The 20,270-nt window shown below is 36.0% G+C and overlaps 1 pseudogene; it reads left to right on the top strand.

The window, feature by feature from the left end:
* The first annotated feature begins 1,095 nt into the window (after nucleotides 1-1,095).
* LOC114701781 lies at nucleotides 1,096-14,445 on the top strand (annotated as a pseudogene).
* The last annotated feature ends 5,825 nt before the right edge of the window (nucleotides 14,446-20,270 follow it).

Below are 20,270 nucleotides of genomic sequence, written 5' to 3'. Positions count from 1 at the left end.
ATCTTTATCCCCATTGGCTGTTATATGTTTTTTTTTTCATTCTTACTGATGAAGAGTAAAATATGAAAGTGGTTTTAATTCACATCTTACATTAAACTTTTATATGTTTCTCAACAACTTGTAGTTCATTTCTGAGAAATATCTAGGAAGTTCCATGTCTCATATATTTGATTGGGCTACTTTTTTTCTCTGAGTTCAGTTATTTTAAGTGATTTCAATATTAGGTATACAAGACCTCTGTCAAACATGACTGATAAAGATGGTAAGACCCTATTGAACATACAATTTATTTTTTAGTAATTTTGCTTAATTTTGGTGGGGATTGTATTGAATCTGTAGATTTCTTTTGGTAAAATGGTTATTTTTATTGTATTACTCCTCCTAATCCATGATGATGACATACCTTCCCATCTCCTGATACCTTCTTCAAGCACTTTCTTCAATGTCTTAAATTTAAAATTTAAATGTAAAAGCAGGAAAACTGTTTGCCTGCCAGTGATTGAATGCATATACGCCTACTTAGCAGTGGTATCTTCAATATGAGCAGTGCAAACTTTCCAATTGCATTGAAAGTTGTTACCTCAACTGTTGGACAATAATTTTGTATGGCTAGTCATATGGCTCAAAACATAAAGGCAATTGTTTCTAAGCCTGACACAATTGGGTACAATCCCTGAGACTCTCACTATTGGAGGAGAGATCCAACTCTGGCATAATATCCTCTGACCTCTACAGGAAAGCCATAAGTGTGCAACTACATTCATGTCTCAAAATATAGTTATATGTACATAAATACAAATAATTGCAAAAAAAACTTTATAAAAGCTTTTCTTACTCTAAGATTCAAATATCAATCTTTTTATGTCATTTCACTTAGTCATACTAAGTCCCAAAAAAGACTTGATTTTAAACAAGAAAATAAGATGGCTGGTTCAGGCTCTTATCCTCCTTTATTAGGAGTCCTCCATAGGGCCACCCTCATTCTAGTTACATTGTGGTTGTAAACTTTATTTCCCAAAATAGTTTTTAATCTGTATTTGGGAATTGACTATAAGTAATAGTCATTTTTTAATAAAATTTTTTAAACAAAGGAAAATGAATTTATTTTTGGTTGTTCCAAATTCAGGTGTAGAGAACCTGCTGTAACAGTTTTACAATTTCAAAAGAAATCTGAAACAACAGCCAGGAAAATGCATAGATTTTAATGTTTAATAATTTCTTTCATGCACTAATGTGCTCTCAGCAAATCCACATCCCACAATCTCCCTTCCAATTCCTCCCCAATCTGTTCCCTCACATGTACCTTCCACGTTCATGTTTTCTGATTTGACACCAGGAACTTAGTACAGTGTGTATGTATCATGGATTCTATCATCTATTTGAGCATTGAAAGTATCTCAGAGCCTTCATCCCTGTAGAAAATTCACTCTCCTCTTTCCAGAAGACATCACTATGAATAACAGCTCAGAAATTTAAAGAACTTCTTTAGCTCTTTTTTCAGTAATTATGGAATTTCCTCCTGGTTTGATTATATGCAGCTCTTATGAATATAGAAAGAGTTGCTGTGAATAAGTGTGTGTAATGGCCCTCACATTTTTTGAAAATATTGTCTCACTGTATATTTACCCCACTGGAAGCTGAACACTCTTCAACAATTTGTATTTTGCATGTTTAACAATTATTGATTCATGAACAAACAACTATATAGTACATAATAATGTTCTCTGATGAGAACTGAGAGCTTCCCAAATCTATGGATATAAAATGAAGCACTTATAGCATAGATAACTACAATGGTTTTTGAGCAGAATAATAGCATCAAATTGTTCATTGAGACCTATGATACAAGGAGACAAGAGATTTTGATCTGGTTAATAAAAGCAGAAATGACTTTTATCTTGTGCAGTATCCCTCAAGTCCTACTTTTCATGCTGTTATTGCTATAATGGGCATATGATGGCATGCCAATCAATATAAGAGATCAGAGGGTTAATGAAACCTGAGTAATCCTGTTGGTAACACTTTCTCCTCTCACATAATGAATAATAAGTTTATATAGTATGGTTGCTATTCAATAATTAATATTCCAAGCTAGTACTAGTTCAATTTATCCATATCCTATGACTAATATATGTGGTGTCAGCAGCCTAATGGAAAAGAGAAGGCACTAGATTGTTGTTAAACCTTGTCATAACCATAAAGTATCAATAGAAGAAGACACCTTACACTCATATCTGATTATAACACACATATACAAAGAAAGAGAAAGAGATAGAGAGACAGAGGGAAAGGCATAGAGACATACATACAGAGATGCATGCACATCACATAAACACAAAACACACACATTCTTGAAATTTCATATTTTGAATCTGTTATACTCAGTTCTACAAAGGCAGTAGCACTCTTTAATCTAAGACACAGATATATGAGATATTATCTCATGATACTAATCCTCTCCAGGAGACATGAAAACACATCCACTCACACAAGATAGAGTAAGAATGGCAGAAAAAAGGAAGGGTATCATTAAGTTCCATATTTGGCAAACCAGTGATCTTACTGTGCTTAAATGCACTAGAATGAGTGAAAGATTACAGATAGGAGAAGACATTACAGAAGGAGAGTTAGATTTCCCCAACCTTAGTCTAAGATGGTGAAACCTCAGGGGAACTAGAAAACTATAGCACACCACATACTATGCCAACAGCTCAAAGGTTGTGGAGCTGATTTTTGATGAGTCTGATAGGTCTGACATTCTCCTAGTTCATCCAGTTGCTTCTCTGTCTTCTCCATGGAGCACAGCAGGCCTGAGATGTTTTGGTCAGCTCAACTTGTCTGGAAGCATCTCCCTATAGTCTTCTTAGTGCATACATTCTGCTGTGGAGAATCCTACTGAATGTGATAAATTTTGGGGTCTTCCTGAAGCTGTGAAACTGTTTCCTACCCCAGCTGAATGAGGTTCCCAGAAGAAGGGAATTTTTCACACCCTCTTAAGACATTTTGTTTCATGTCCCTTTTATGATTCTTTTTCTTAGTAAGCTTCTCACCAAGATGGAAGGATTTAGTTTTAGTGGAAATAGATGAACAACAGATGTTCAATTTCATAGAACTCCACATAAAGTATACTCTGTAAGATGATTGCACATAACTTTGACAGAACAAGTTAGGAAATAAAGATTTAAAAGAATCTTAAACACAAAAATACCACATAAGATTAAATAGAATCTTGAGAATCCGTTTTTCTGTGCTACAAAGACTAGAAATTTGCATTCACATGGAAAAACCAATTAAGCAAAACATTCAACCAAATTATTATATATACATTGTTTACAAATTGTGAAAGAAAAAGTACATATCAAGTTCAAGACAGATTTTTTTATAACTCTTCAAATCATGATATTCAACAACCACAGCATTCTTTACATACAAAATCAGCATGAAAGGGTGGGAGTCTCTATCTGTGAAGTGGTTGCATTATAAACATAAGCACCTGGGTTTGATCCTCAGAAATAATGTTACCTGGTATGGTGATATGCACTTTAATACTAGCACTATGGGAAAGATACACAAAGACCCCTGGATGTCTGTCTATCCAGTTTATTCTAATACTGAGATTCAAGTCAACAAGGCAACCTTCTGAGTGAGGTCAACAGTATTTCTGAGAATCACAACATGGCTATTCTCTGGCCAGTATAAGTACATACACATACATACAAACACACATACATGATGACATAGGGACAGCTGAGAGCAACACAAAAATCAAAGGGTATAAATGCGTGTGTGTGTGTGTGTGTGTGTGTGTGTGTGTGTGTGTGCCTATTCAATACATGGGCATTGATGGACAGTTACAGTCTTAGTCTTACATGAGAACACCAGAAAAAAAAAAAACTGTCTTAAATGAATTCCCTGAAAATGACCACAGGGACAATTGGTCACGAATTTTCCTGATGGTGAGTTTAGAGCAAAGCTGTCTATGTTCAGGGAACCCTTAAAGCAATGATATCAGTTTCTGTAATTTATTCCAAAATCAAGTTAAAAAAAAAGAATTAGTAAAGGAAAATGAACTTTATTTTGTTCTTTACCTTCTTACTGAATTAGGGGAGAGGGCATAGTGTAAATTTCTCCTTCCACCCATGCCTGGGGAGAGCCTACAACTTCTGAAAGTATTTAGGACACAGTTGAGATCATATCTAAGTCTGACTGTAATGCTGAGAAATTGTCCCTACCTTGAGGGTTAGGATCTGTGGCCCCATGTTGTCCCTGCTCTCTACTGAAGACAAACTTTTTCAGGATATAAGAAGTTTAAATACCATTGATCTACATAATTATACTCTGGGTAGACAGAGGATAGGAACTTCTCATCTTTTTGGAGTTGCTACTGAGCCAAACTGCTACATAACTGATGGATACATTATAATATGTCAGTGGAAAAAAGTGATAGTTTGATAGCCGAAGAGTAGGGCACAGTCACTTTGTTTAGAATATAATCAGATATCAGAAATAAACCAGAGGATGGTGATTACCATAGAGAGGTTATGGATGATCCAAGTATTTGAGCAATCAAGATGGGCAATGGAGGAAAAAGTCTCTCTTTGGAATCTAAATGTCACAGGAGTGGCTTATGTTCAAGCAGGTACTAAGGCATAAGAGTATACTGTGATATATCCCTCTTATATTAAGAATATGAAAGAGAATGAGTTATGGTGATTTATGTTTATGTAATAATGGGGGACACTTCATTCTGAGTTATAGGCAAACTTATGTTATTGTAAGTAATGGAAGATGATAAGATTGAAATTTCGAAGTCATTCTTGGGCCCTCTAAGTAAAAATATTTTGTCAATAAACAACCCATATTCACACATTTCTGTGGTACATGTCTCAGCCTGTAATGGAGACTGAGGAAGCAGTGAGTGCAGTAAAATCCAGCAGGATATGGCCCTACTTGACCCCATAATATATGTAAGTGTCCCCTCAAATGATGTCTTCTATTTTGAAGGTCAGTAGAATTTGATATTCCAAGATGAGAAAATTAAAGTTCAGGCAAAATTTTGGTAGATAATATATAGCTAGAGTAGGTTCTCCCAAACATCCTCACATAATCGACCTGCTCTCTTAATAGTTGATAACCCTATGTGCTTTTTCATACTCCTGTAGATTTTTTTAAATTTTATGTGTATTCTTACAGATTCTCAATTTCAATGACATTTTGCATTATTTAAAACTATCCACCATTCCTAATTGCTTCATGAAATAGAACTTTGCTCTAAACGTGTTACTGTCCTGGTAAAGCATATTGAAAAACAATAAACAGTAGTGGAAAGAAAATTTTACAAGGGACTCATTAGGCATGGAAAATGAAGTGCCAGATATTTACAAGTTAATTGAAATACCAGTGTCCAAAGTCAGTTTCTTCTCTAGAAATTCTTCACCATGATACCAAAAATTTCTCCATGGTGCAGCCACAGTTATCAGTTGCACAGCACAGTAAGTGGTTAAAGAAATTGAATATTTTGCTTAAACAAAATGGAAATTTTGCACTTACATGATATAGAATCTATTACAACATGGAATATCTTTCATGATGCCACCAGTCACTCTATAGAATATTTCAGGATAATTGCCTAAAATTGCTACAATTCAGTGACATGATACAATCATCACAACCCTGACAAAGTATGGCAAGTAGTGAAACCCTGGCACAACAGTTACCATTGAAACTAACAATTATCAGATATGTTATAAGTCTCAAGACACATAAAGCAATCAATATGTTATATTGTAAGACATAAAATACAAGGTGACTAAAAATGTCATGATTTGCATTTATAAGTAGACTTTTCATCAATGGGTATGATGTTTTTGCCAAAAGGCCTTCTAAACTTTTGTGTTTAGACCTGTTGATTACTAGAACTGTTACTGAGCATATTGACATAAATATTTTGCAGTGTTAATGGTTAATAAAAGAGATTTTTGTTTATTTAAGACAGTCCATAATAATTGACTTATGTGAAGACAGATTAGATTATGGAAAGCATTTATCATCACCACAAGTACTAGAGAAAACTGCAGAAGACACAACAGGCACATAAGATCTTTTTTTTAAATTTAATTTTATTTTATTTTACAATACAATTCAGTTCTACATATCAGCCACGGATTCCCTTGTTCTCCCCCCTCCCGCACCCTCCTCTTTCCCCCAGCCTACCCCCCCATTCCCACTTCCTCCAGGGTAAAGCCTCCCCCCAAGGACTGAGATCAACCTGGTAGACTCAGTCCAGGCAGGTCCAGTCCCCTTCTCCCAGGCCGAGCCAAGCAACCCTGCATAAGCCCCAGGTTTCAAACAGCCAACTCATGCAATGAGCACAGAACCCGGTCCCACTGCCTGGATGCCTCCCAAACAGATCAAGCCGATCAACTGTCTCACCCATTCAGAGGGCCTGATCCAGTTGGGGGCCCCTCAGCCATTGGTTCATAGTTCATGTGTATTCATTCGTTTGGCTATTTGTCCCTGTGCTTTATCCAACCTTGGTCTCAAAAATTCTTGCTCATATAAACCCTCCTCTTTCTCACTAATTGGACTCCCGTAGCTCCACCCGGGACCTAGCCATGGATCTCTACTTTCAGTTCCCTCAGTCATTGGACAGGGTTTCTAGCATGACGATTAGGGTGTTTGGCCACCCCATCACCAGAGTAGGTAATTTCCGGCTGTTTCTCGGCCATTGCCCCCAGTCTTTTGTGGGGGTATCTTTGTGGATTTCTGTGGGCCTCTTTAGCACTTTGTTTCTTCCTATTCTCATGTGGTCTTCATTTACCATGGTCTCCTATTCCTTGTTTTCCCTCTGTTCTTGATCCAGCTGGGATCTCCTGGTCCCCCAAGCTCTTTCCCTTGACTTTTGCCCTTCATTACTCCCACTCATGTCCAGGCTGTTCATGTAGATCTCATCCATTTCTCCATTATTGGGTGATCCCTATGTCTTTCTTGGGGTCCTGTTTTCCAGGTAGCCTCACTGGTGATGTGAGTAGCAGTCCAGTCATCCTTGTTCCACATCTAGTATCCTCCTATGAGTGAGTACATACCATGTTTGTCTTTCTGAGTCTGGGTTACTTCACTCAGGATGATTTTTTTCTAGATCCATCCATTTGCCTTCAAATCTCAGACCTTGAACTAGGGAAAAGAATTGGATAAATAGGTCTTTTCTCCTGCTTACCTGAAAATAAGTAACCAATGAACAGAGCCGGCCTTTCTGATTTGGAGAATGACTTGCATTCTATAGATCATCTGGGGGAAATGCGGTGTGACACATATTGACAAATAACTATGTTAAATATAAAGAGGATTTTAATAAGCCCTGAGGGAAGAGTGTCACTGATCTATAGATGCTGGTTCAATCTGGCCCCCAGCTTCATCTGGCTTTGGGTACAATCTGGTCGTATATATGGGAGATGGAAATTTGACTGAAGGCAGCACTCAGGTGAAGCAGCTTTCCCAAGTTGAAGTTTACACTGTGGTGAATCATCTCAAAGATGCAGCTTGCTTTGATTTTACCAAGCTCTGATAAGTAGCCATTCATCAGGTACCTCTTACAGTCTCAGTAACCCTTAGTGTATATTACATCAAGATTGTTTGTAGAGTAGATTTTCTTTGGTGTGATCTGCTCTGTATTTTGGAGGGAACTGATATTTCATCATCATTTATCTAGAGAAAAGTCAACACAGAGCTGAAAGACCATTCTATATTCTAATTGCTTAATTAAGTTTGAGCTCAGAGGTTTTCAAATAGGATTTTCTGTGTTGCAGACACAAGGGATTTCTCAGAGTTATTTTGTGTGTGTTTATTAACAGGAGGGAAAATGGGACAGCATTACTGATATTAAGAGCCATCAGTCGTATAACACCTTCCATTTCAAAAGTCACCTTCTAGAACAAAAAGAAAATACAGCTCAAAGTGTTCAATTTATATTACAGAGAATTTAGAGTATATTGAGAATACAATATTAAATATGTGGTCCAACTGCTTCAAACACAGAAATAGGAAGTTATAATTAATTTGTGTACCCAGCTTGGATATCTGCTCACATAAATCAACCTGAATAAACTATCAAATCACCTCATTCTTAACTGATATGTACAAGGAAAATGAATTAGTTACAATAATAATGTATTTAGTAAAATGAAAGACAACATAAATTCTCTAGAATTTCAGATGTGTGCAGATAATGACTTGAAGACTCTGGTTCATGTTAAATCAAACTCCATGTGTCTGCAAACTTGAGAAGCTCTTTTGGAGCAAATACAAACTGTGAAAAGTCTCCACATGTCAAACTTTTACTGGAAAAATGTAGCTATCTTTGTATTTTACCAGTTGAAAAAGTGAATGCTCTAGTAAGGTACATCAACCCAAATCACATAGGAGAGGGCCCTCAGAACACATTCCCAGCTTATTTAACTGTTGTAACCTGATTTGTATAGATCACCTCATTGCCATTTCTCTGACAGCAGGGGTATGTATGTTACTGATGGTGTCAAATCTGCTCCTTTGGGAGCATGTGTCCTCCAAAACAACTGGCTCTGTGTCCACTGAAGACCTGTATGACCGAGTGGTTGATCAGTCTCATACCACATATTTCCTGGCTACAGATTTATACCATGAATTTGTAAAAGAATCCTTGCCTCTGGATTTTTTTCTAAAAGTACCTTCACATAGCTAATCACTAATTAAATTGGAATGACTCATGTATCCGATTCCAAATAATTCAGTTTTATAGGTAATAGATCAACAACAATAATAATTATTAAGTGCTATGTATTTTTAAATTAAGATATATTTGCCCTCTGGTGATGTCAAGAAAATGAGACATGGGCTATAGAATTAAACAGATACTTGCAAAAATGCATGTTATTGTTGTTGATTTTTAGAATTCTTCCTATGATATATTCAAGGTATTTAAAATTTACATCTGTGTCTGTGATGCATTTGTATCCCTATTCCATTTTGTGTATATAGTTATTATATTTTCCTAAAGCTAAAAAAAATTATAGGTAATAGAAAGAATTATATAGCAAAATGTATAAAGGGCAAAGTATGAAGTTTCATAAAATCTCAAAAAATGTAAAGAATTCAATGATATTTCAAATTTTCATTTCCTAACTTTACCAAGAACAACTTTGAACTTCTTCATTGGCATTTTGATTTCATGGTCATATATTCAGTCTTCATATATTCTGTCTTCATTAGCATTCCTGAGTTACTGATCAGAAGATAACTAGTACAGGGGAATTGAAGTTAGTTGGTTGGGTGGAGAAAAACAAAACTAAGGAAATTGAAATTATGTAAACAGTGAAAAACATAATAAAACAAAATAGCTACAGATAAGCTCATAAATGTAAACAATCCTGGCTTATCATTTTCAGTAATGGGTGTCTTAGTGAAATTGAAGGGCTACTGTAGACACAAACTATATTCACTGTCCCTCAGGGAGATAACTCATCTATCAGAGCCTGTCAGTGAGGAAACAACAAAGCAAATGTCCATTGAAAATTGAGCATATTGGATTACATATCCCTACATTTACAGGGGATATATATTCCCATTGTTATTTTCCCATACTAGTTTTCTCATACCTCTCATTCTTCAGTCCTAATCTTCCAGATGCACAACTTTTTATTTTTTATTTTTTATTTTTTTTTATTTTTGTTTTTTCGAGACAGGGTCTCTCTGTGTAGCTTTGCGCCTTTCCTGGAACTCACTTGGTAGCCCAGGCTGGCCTCAAACTCACGGAAATCAGCCTGGCTCTGCCTCCCGAGTGCTGGGATTAAAGGTGTGTACCACCACCACCAAGCTTGATGCACAACATTTCTAAGAATGCTTTAACTCTTTTAAATTCTTTGATAGTTAGAATTAAGTAATTTGTATTTTCTTAAGAAATATCTTATGCAAGTACATCCTTCTTATCATTAGTATAGAAACTTGAAATATTTATGTGAATTCTATCTACTTCACTCATTGCTGAATATTTCCTTAAAATGTAACTAGAATTGAATCGTAAATTGTTGATTGTAACAACATTTGTAAATCTTACATTTATCATGAACTTTTTGTGGTACTAACTTGGTGATATTTAGATCCAAATTATAATTGAACAGTTCTTATTTAAAAAAATCAGTTTGTGTCAATGAAAAATAATTATTTTAAATATGGATATATAATAACAATGCTGAGACACTCAGCCTAGAAAAACTGATATTTAAAGATGTAAGTAATTAGAAGCTTGGGTGCATCTTAGTGCTTTCTTTCCAAACAATAACATTAGCAAGTACAATACAAGGGGGCAGTATAGAGGGGAAGAGATTGAGAGGACAGTTGAGTAGATTGCATGCAGAAGGAAATGAAGGGCATGCAGATGATGTTTCCATCATTCTACTGTTTCAATTTTTGTTCTTAAATATCAAAAATTAATGGTTTATCAAATGTACCATGTTTGTTTTTATTCAATTCTGAATCCCCAGTAAACTAAATTATTTAATTTCTTCAAGGACATGAAATATTTCAAGAGCAGTTGGTACAAGACCAGAATGCCCAGCCTATGCCACATTGCTTCCATCCACACTCCAGAGTCTCGAGAGAAAGTCCATGAAACAAAAGTAGGTTTCCTCCTTGTTTTTTATGAAACAAGTTATGCTATACAAAGGTAACTGTGCTGTGTGTGATTACTAAGCCCACAAGAGGTGTGAAAATTTCTAATCCAATAGATAAAGATGCAACTGTCAGAGAACAATCAAATCATAGAACTGACAAATTTAGCACTAACTAAAATGCCTGCCAAATCATATTGTCCCAGGATTATAGTTGTCTCAGAGAAAACTATTTTTACCAACACCTTCTGCGTTTCCTGGGAAAGTTTTGATCTGAACTGGACACTCATTTTTATATATAAAGATAAATATAGAGTAAATGCAAATCTCTTTATGTTTGTGATATAACACTGAAGGATTCTCCTCTGGCATCATGTTACTAAACTGAGCAGTGAGTGTGTCCTTTCTTCTTATTTTTCTAAACTCTCCTGGACCTATTTCTGTTCCATCCTTGTTTGTACAGTCTTCCCTGACTGATCTACCTTCTCCTACCTACGTCTTGACTCCACAAAAGACTCCTCTTTAGACTATATCATGATCCTCTGGATGACTTCTGTTTTGATGATGTCTACATAACTCTGAAGATCTAATGTATATGTGTTATGATCTCTTCACTCTGGCTACTTGTCATAAACATCAGTTATATTTATTTAAAATTAATATGCGTAGCCATTTCACAGACATAATCTCTTCTCCAGGCATGCAGGTATTACCAACACAAATAACTCATATATAAGATAGTCTCATGAATAAAGTGTGTTTATAATAAAGAAAAAGAAACAGAACAAAACATTTATACAGATTAATTTTCTACACAATATGAATAGCACACTGTTGGCACTGAAATATTTAATGTTGAAAAATAGTCTCTGATAACAGTACTTTTAAGAAGAAAATGGACTAAGGCTCCAAACAGTACACAGAAGTCATTTCCCTTGCATATTAAGTAAGAATTTACACTAAACTTCTTTCATGTCATGTAATCATTCTTACTCCTTATTATCTAACACTACTAGCAATAACTTGATTATCACCATTGGTATCTCCATTTCATTTATAAACTTTTTATTTAAATTATGTTTGAATTCCTCTCTAGTCTTTATTTTCATAGCCTGTAAGTGTCCTTACAAACATCATAGTAAACAGCTAACTAAAGAATTTATTTTGTATGACTCTGGCCTTGTAATAACACTTACCAGGTAAAAATTCCATTCTGATTTCTACCAATGCCTGGAATTTGCTTTATAATCATTTTTCTTCTGTACATGTCAATAAATACGCAACTCCACTAGAATCAAGAGCAGCAGGAATCATACAGATACAAGAAAAGTAGGATTTTGAAAACCATTTTGTCTGAAGTCACTTGTGTAGATGAATTTCTAAATGGTCTTACTAAATTTAAAAAAAAAAACCATGGAGCCAAATATAGGGGTGAAAGCCTTAGAGAGATCAGGGAAATAGGGAGAGCCACTAGCCAACCTTACCTCACCAACTCTACAGCTTCCAAATGCAAATTACTTCCTATCTATCAACGCCTCTATGCCTTGCTTTTCTGCCATCTGTTTTGGTCTCTCTGTCCAGCTACATCACTTCCTCTTCCTGTCCAGCTTTGTCACTTCCTGTCTGTTATTATAGACCTCCAGACCTCCATTGTTAACTTGTGATTGGAATTTTAGACATGTGCCACCACACCTGGCTATTTCCAGTGTGGTCTTGGCTCTCAGAGATCCAGACAGATCCCTGTCTGACAAGTGATAGTCATATGGTAACACTGCATGACATCTTTGTTTACTTATAATGGCTGATCCTGTTCCTCTGTTCTCCAGGCAAGCTTTATTTATTAAGCACATATAAAATATCATCACATTTCAGCACAAATAAAATACCAACACACTCTTGTTTAATATTCTAGCATAATATAAAACTCTCAAGCAAGAATAGGAGAGATCAATTTGATTCAGTAGTATAGAAATGATTTGGGCATTAGCTTCTGACATTATTGGCATCTACGCAATATGAGTCATATTTTTGGACACCTACTGAGCCCTGTAAACTTAATTTTCTCATAGGCAGGGCAAGCAATCAAAGAGAACATTTCAAACAACTAGGACAAATGGTTGAATGTAAAGGAAAAACAAAATATGATCATTTTGAACAGTCAAAATTATTAAGACCCAATTTGCTTTATTTAGCAAAGTAGAATTTTATTTTTAGGTAATATTTATATACTTTGAACTCATTAACATATATTACTACTAATAAAAATACACTGTAGTTTGCCTCCCTTGTGAAAAAACCATAATTACCTATCTACACAGCTGCATTTCACTTAGTTAAAGGTGATATTCAATGATGTTTTCCTAGACTTAAGACCTTCTGAAAGCAATGATCAATATTACCCATTCCTGGGAAGAACCGCTGAAATACATGATTTCTGCAGTGCCCACCCTCCCTGGAGCTTCTGATAAAATGCTGAAAACAGCCAATGCTGTGAAGGACAAAACCCATGTGCTTCTGGAAGGAATGAAAATCATACTCAGCAGGGTAAGCTGTTTCAACATGAGTCTTTGGTCATCCTATGGATAGAGTTTGTAAATTGTGTAATTCAAAAAGAATTTTGAGATTCTCAAATACATGCTCTTTTAATAAGCCCTTAGGACAGTGATCTGTAGAAAATAGTTTTGTGTCTCATAGTCCTTTCAACAGTAGCTTTCCTGGATGGGATGGACACTACAGCCTAATGTACAGTTGATCATGTAATAGTCACTGCCTAGAATTGCCTGCACATAATACATTAAGTGAAATATACTGCTCATGTTCAAGAATTCAGTAAAGTATATAAAATGTAGAATGGATTTACCTGAAAGGAAGGAAAGGATCAGGACACTCTATCAGAACTAATATGGTATGAAGGACACATCAAAGAAAGAACTGAGAACATGTAAAACTCCCCAAAGGGAAAGTACTGATACTAGCCTTTTCATGGTCTTTTACTTAATTCCATATATACAGCCAAATAGTACCTCCTGTCCACTTGTGCATGAATCTATCTCATCTGAGATCAGTGGCAAGTCAGAAAATACATATGCCTGTCTCCAAATTATGTTTTGGTTTCTAATACATTTACCCCAATTTCCAGGGTTCCTCATTATAAATTTATAGTCTTCTGTGTTTTACCAAAATTAATTAACAATTTATAAGGAATGTGCACTGGGAGATGTCTCACGTGTGTTAAGTGCCTTCCTTCCATGTGTGAGGACCTGAGTCCAGTTCCAGAATTTGTGTCAAATGGGTGATGTGGTATCTTCCCTTTGTAGCCTTTAGAATAATGACTCAGTCTTAAGAAGATCTGCCATGAGTTCCATATAAAAGTAAGAACAGCTCTCTCAAAAACCAAAGTAGGCTTCACTGGAGGTACTTTACCCAAAATTGACCACTGACATCCAAATCAAGCCTATTTCACACACATACACACACACACACACACACACACACACACAGAGAGAGAGAGAGAGAGAGAGAGAGAGAGAGAGAGAGAGAGAGAGATAGAGAGAAACAGAAACTCATGGGGGTATAATGTGAATAACACCTGTCCATTTGATGTTTAGAGCCAGAATGAAGTTGAAAAAGATGCCTACCCTGCCTGGTTTGGACTGGCAGACTTGCAATCATCTGATAAAGACACTCACCTTTTGCCTTTTATAGCCTGCTCTGCTGCCTGAAAAGGGACACTCATAAATTTGATGTTTTCCTCAAGCTACTGAGGTGCCGAGAGGTCTTTAAAAATGAGTGTTTTCAAGAATGAGTACAGACTGCACAACCCTGCACTGTCCTGCTGACATGAGCCTTGTTGAACCAGAAGTTTAGTGTTTTTTCTCAGCGCATGCATGGCTATAATGGAAATCTTCTTACACAATAAAATCAAATTCTAAGAAACAATTGAAATTTTAAGAAAATATTTTTCGTTTACATTAATATAATATGGATCCAGGCTTTTGTGATGTCTATGTAAAAATCTGAAGTTTGACAAGCACACAAGACAGCATAAAACTTATTTTAGATCTCAGGGAATAAAGGTAGATAATATACTTAGAACCAAAGCAATATATTATTGCTCTCATTAGACCCATTGTATCAAGGGGATGGATATCTTAGGGAATTTGTAAAAGAAAACCATTTTGTGAGCAGATTTTTAGTCTAATAACCAAAAATACAGGTTCAAAAATATTGGACTGTACCTAAATTTAAACATTCAGTAATGTATTAGGGTGCACAACCTGTACCTCGGAACCTCCACCCATTGCTGACCCAGTTCCCAGCCAGCAGGGAAGACTCCTGTGGGCAAGCTTCCCCACCAACACCCCTCATTGGACCCTGCAATCCACAAGACCCACTACTTACCCTAAATCCACCTATCTCTCTATGACCTCATTGGCTTCCTGAGACACAGAATCTGTGAGCTCCAATTAAACCAAAAAATATGATGGGACAAAGAGTGGCCTCCTGAGAAACAGACACAGCAAGCACAGATTGGATCAAGAGCAGCTCACTCAGTCATAGGCACCTCTTGCACCTGTTGGAGGAAGGAATGGGTAGACAGCAGTGCAAAAATACAAACAATAGCATAAAGAGAAATATGGTACTACCAGAACCTATCAGTTCTACAGCAGCATGACCTGAACATCACAATGTAGAAGAAGTAGAAAAAAGAGTCCTTAAAAATAACTTGATGAAAATGATAGAGGCCTTTATAGAAAAAATGAAAAATCGCCTTAAAGAAATTGAGGAAAAGACAAAAAAATTGGAAGATATCAATAAATCCCTTAAAGAAAGCCAATAAAACCAAGAAAAAGCAATCTAACATGTGAGGGAAACAGTTCAAGACCTGAAAACTGAAATAGAAGCAATGAAGAAGACATAAACTGAAGGAATGCTGGAAATAGAAAATCTAAGTAAACAAAGAGGACCTGCAGATGCAAGCATAACCAACAGATACAAGAGATGGAAGAGAGAATTTCTGGTGTGGAGGATACAATAGAGGAAATAGATTTATCAGTTAAAGAAACATTAAAGCCCCAAAAATCATAGCACAAAACGTCCAGGAAATCTGAGACACCTTGAAAAGGCCAAATCTATAAATAATAGGGATAGAAGAAAGAGAAGAATACCAACTTAAAGGCACAGAAAATATATTTAACAAAATTATAGAAGAAAACTTTCCCAATTTAAAGAAGGAAATACCTATGAAGATACAAGAAGCTTAAAGAATATCAGATAGACTAGACCCCCCCTCAAAATCCTCTCACTAAATAATAATTAAACCATGAAACATACAGAATAAAGAAAGAATATTAAGAGCAGCAAAGGAAAAATGCCAAGTTACTTATAAAGGCAGACCTATCAGAATAACAACCAACTTCTCAATGGAGACTCTGAAAGTCTAAAAGTCCTGGACAGACATAATGCAGACACTAAGAGACCACTAATGTCAGCCTAGACTACTACACCTGGTAAAACTTTCAATCACCATAGATGGAGTGAACAAGACATTCCAAGACAAAACCAGATTTGAATAATACTTATCCACAAATCCAGCACTACAGAAAGCACTAGAAGGAAAACTCCAATCTAGGAAGTTAGATGCATTCACAAAAACACAGGCAATAGATAACCCCATAGTAGCAAATCCAAAAAAAAAAAAAAGAGAAATACACACATACTACCACCAAAAGATAACAGGAATCAATAATAACTAGTCATTAATATCCATTAATATCAATGGACTCAATTCACCTACAAAAAGACATTGCCTAACAGAACGCATACAAAAATGAGACCCATCCTTTGGCTGCATATAAGAAACACACTTCAACTTCAAAGAGAGACACTACCTCAGAGTAAAAGGCTGGGAAAAGGTATTTCAATCAAATAGACTTAAGAAGTAAGCTGGTATAGCTATCCTAATATCTAATAAAATAGACTACAAACTAAAATCACTCAAAAGAGACTGGGAAGGACATTACATATTCATCACAGGAGAAATCCACCAAGATGAAGTCTCAATTCTGAACATTTATTCCTCAACTTCAAGGGCACCCACATATGTAAAAGAAACATTACTGAAGTTTAAATCACACATCAAACCCCACACACCACTAGTGGGAGACTTCAACATCCCATTCACACAAATGGACAGATCTGCCAGAGAAACGTAACCAGATAAATAAGGGATCTAACAGATGTTATGACTCAAATGGACTTAATAGGTATTTACAGAACATTCCACCACAACACAAGAGAATATACCTTCTTCTCAGCACCCCATGGAACCTTCTCTAAAACTGACCACATACTCAGGCACAAAGCAAATCTCAATGTATACAAAAAAAAAAAAAATGGAGCAACCTCCTGTATTTCATTGGACCACCATGGCTAAAAGTTAGATTTCAACAACAAAAATTACAGAAAGCCTACAATCTCATGGAAACCAAACAGTGTTCAACTGAATCACCAATGGGTCATGGAATAAATAAAGATATTAAAGACTTCCTAGAATTCAATGAAAATGAATGTACAACATACCCAAACTTATAGGACACTATGAAAGCAATGCTAACAGGAAAATTCAAAGCACTAAAAGCCCACACAAAGAAGATGGAGAAATTTCACACTAGGGACTTAACAGCACACCTAAAAGCTCTAGAACAAAAAGAAACAAACTCACCCAGGAGGAATAGACACTAGGAAATAATCAAATTGAGGGCTGAAATCAATAAAATAGAAACAAAGAGAACAATACAAAGAATCAATGAGACAAAGAGTTAATTCTTTGAGAAAATCAACAAGAGAGACAAGCCCTTATCTAAGCTAACCAAAAGTTAGAGAGAGAATATCCAAATTAACAAAATCAGAGATTAAAAGGGGGACATAACAACAGACAACAAGGAAATCCAGAGAATCATCAAGTCAAACTTCAAAAACCTCAAACTTGGAAAATGTAAAAGAAATGAATAATTTTTTATATAGGTACCACATATAAAAATTAAATCAAGACCAGTTAAATAACTTAAATACACTTATAACCCCTAAGAAAAATAGAAACAGTCACTAAAAGTCTCCCAACCAAAAAAAGCCCAGGGGCAGATGATTTCAGTGCAGAATTCTACCAGAATTTCAAAGAAGAGCTAAGACCAATACTCTTCAAAGTGTTCCACACAGTAGAAACAGAACATTACCAAACTCTTTTTATGAGGCTACAGTTACTTTGATACCCAAACCACACTAAGATGCAACAAAGAAAGAGAATTACAGACCAATCTCACTCATGAACATTGATGTAAAAATAATCAATAAAAATACTGGCGAACTGATTCCAAAAACAAATCAAAAAATTATCCAAGATGACCAAGTAGGCTTCATCCCAAAGATGCAAGGATGGTTCAACATACAAAAATCTGTCAATGTGATATGCCATATAAACAATCTGAAAGAAAACAAAAACCACATGATCATTTCATTAGATGCTGAAAAAGCCATTGACAAATCCAACATCCCTTCATGATAAAGGTCTTAGAGAGATCAGGAATACAAGGAATATACCTAAACATAATAAAGGTTATTTACAGCAAGCTGACAGTCAGCATCAAATTAAATGGAGAGAAACTCAAAACGATTCCACTAAAATCAGGAACAATACAAGGCTGTCCACTCTCCCCATATCTACTCAATATAGTACTAGAAGTCCTAGCTAGAGCAGTAAGACAACAAAAGTAAGTCAAGGGGATACCATTTGGAAAGGAAGAAGTTAAACTTTGGCTATTTGCAGATGATGTGATATACATAAGTTACCACAAAAATTCTATTAGGGAACTCCTACAGCTGATAAACACCTTCAGTATTGTGGCAAGATACAAGATTAACTCAAAAAAAATCAGTAGCTCTCTTATATACAAATGATAAACTGGCTGAGAAAGAAATCAGAGAAATATCACCCTTTACTGTAGCCACAAATAATATAAAATACCTTGAGATAACTCTAACTAAGCAAGTGAAAGACCTATATGAAAAGAACTAAGTCTTCTTCTAAGTCTCTGAAGAAATAAACTGAGTAAGATATCAGAAAGATCTTCCATGCTCATGGATAGGTAGGATTAGCATAGTAAAAATGGCAATTTTACCAAAAGCAATCTGCAGATTCAGTGCAATCTCCATCAAAATCCTAGCACAATTCTTCACAGACCTGGAAAGAACAATACTCAATTTCATATAGAAAAACAAACATCCTAGGATAGCTAAAATAATCCTGTATAATAAAGCAAACTCTTGAGGCATTACCATCCTTGACCTCAAGTTCTACTATAGAGCTATAGTAATAAAAACAGCTTGGTATTGGCATAAAAACTGACATGTGGACCAATGGAATCAAATTGAAGACTCTGACATTAATCCACACACCTGTGAACACCTAAATTTTGACAAAGAAGCCAAGTCTGTGCAATGGAAAAAAGAAAGTATCTTCAACAAATGGTGCTGGCATAACTGTAGAAGATTGCAAATAGATCCATATCCATCACCATGCACAAAACTTAAGTCCAAGTGGATCAAAGACCTCAACATAAATCCAATTATGTTGAACCTGGCTGAAAAGAAAGTAGGAAGAAGTCTTGAATGCATTGGCACAGGAAACCTCTTCCTAAATGTAACACCAGTAGCACAAACACTGAGAGCAACAATCAATAAATGGGACTTCCTGAAACTGAGAAGCTTCTGTAAGCCAAAGGACATGGTAATTAAGACAAAACAACAGCCTACAGAATGGGAAAAGATCTTCATCAACCCATCTGACAGAGGGCTGGTTTCTAAATATATAAAGAATTAAAGAAACTGGACATCAAAATACCAAACAATCCAACTAAAAATGGGCTACAGAGATAAACAGAGAGTTCTCAATAGAAGAATCTCATATATTTCCCAATCCCAGGGTGATCCATGTGTCCCACTTAGGGTCCTCCTTGTTAGCTATCTTCTCTAGAGCTATGGGTTGAGTGGGAGAGCAATGGAATACATACCATGATAGAGGGAGACATCATGGGGATAGAAACTGGGTGCTAGGGAAGTTCCCAAGAATCCATAGGATGACCCCAGCTTAGACTGCTAGCAATAGTGGAGAGAGTGCCTGAACTGTCCTACCTCACTAATCAGATCAGTGAATACTCTGTCATCACAGAGCCTTTACCCAGTAACTTATAGAAGACTATGCAGAGATCCACAGCCAAACACCACCCTGAGCTCCAGGAGTCCAGTGGAGGAGAGAGAAGAGGGATTCTATGAGCAAGCGATTCCACTAAAATCAGGAACAAGACAAGGCTGTCCACTTTCCCCGTATCTATTCAATATAGTACTTGAAGTCCTAGTTAGAACATTAAAACAACAGAAGGAGATCAAGGGGATACAAATTGGAAAGGAAAAAGTCAACCTTTCACTATTTGCAGGCAATATGATAATATGTATGTGACTCCAAAAATTCTACCAGTGAACTACTACAGCTGACTCCCCATGGGAGGCCTTAACTTCTTGTAGCAAAGAATGGGGATGGGATGGGGGGAGGAGTGCTGGAGGGATGGGAAGAGG

This window comes from Peromyscus leucopus, chromosome 5 (genome assembly GCF_004664715.2).
Source record: "Peromyscus leucopus breed LL Stock chromosome 5, UCI_PerLeu_2.1, whole genome shotgun sequence".
Taxonomy (NCBI): domain Eukaryota; kingdom Metazoa; phylum Chordata; class Mammalia; order Rodentia; family Cricetidae; genus Peromyscus; species Peromyscus leucopus.
Note: the sequence above shows the minus strand (reverse complement) of the source record. Positions and strands in the feature narration are given on the sequence as shown.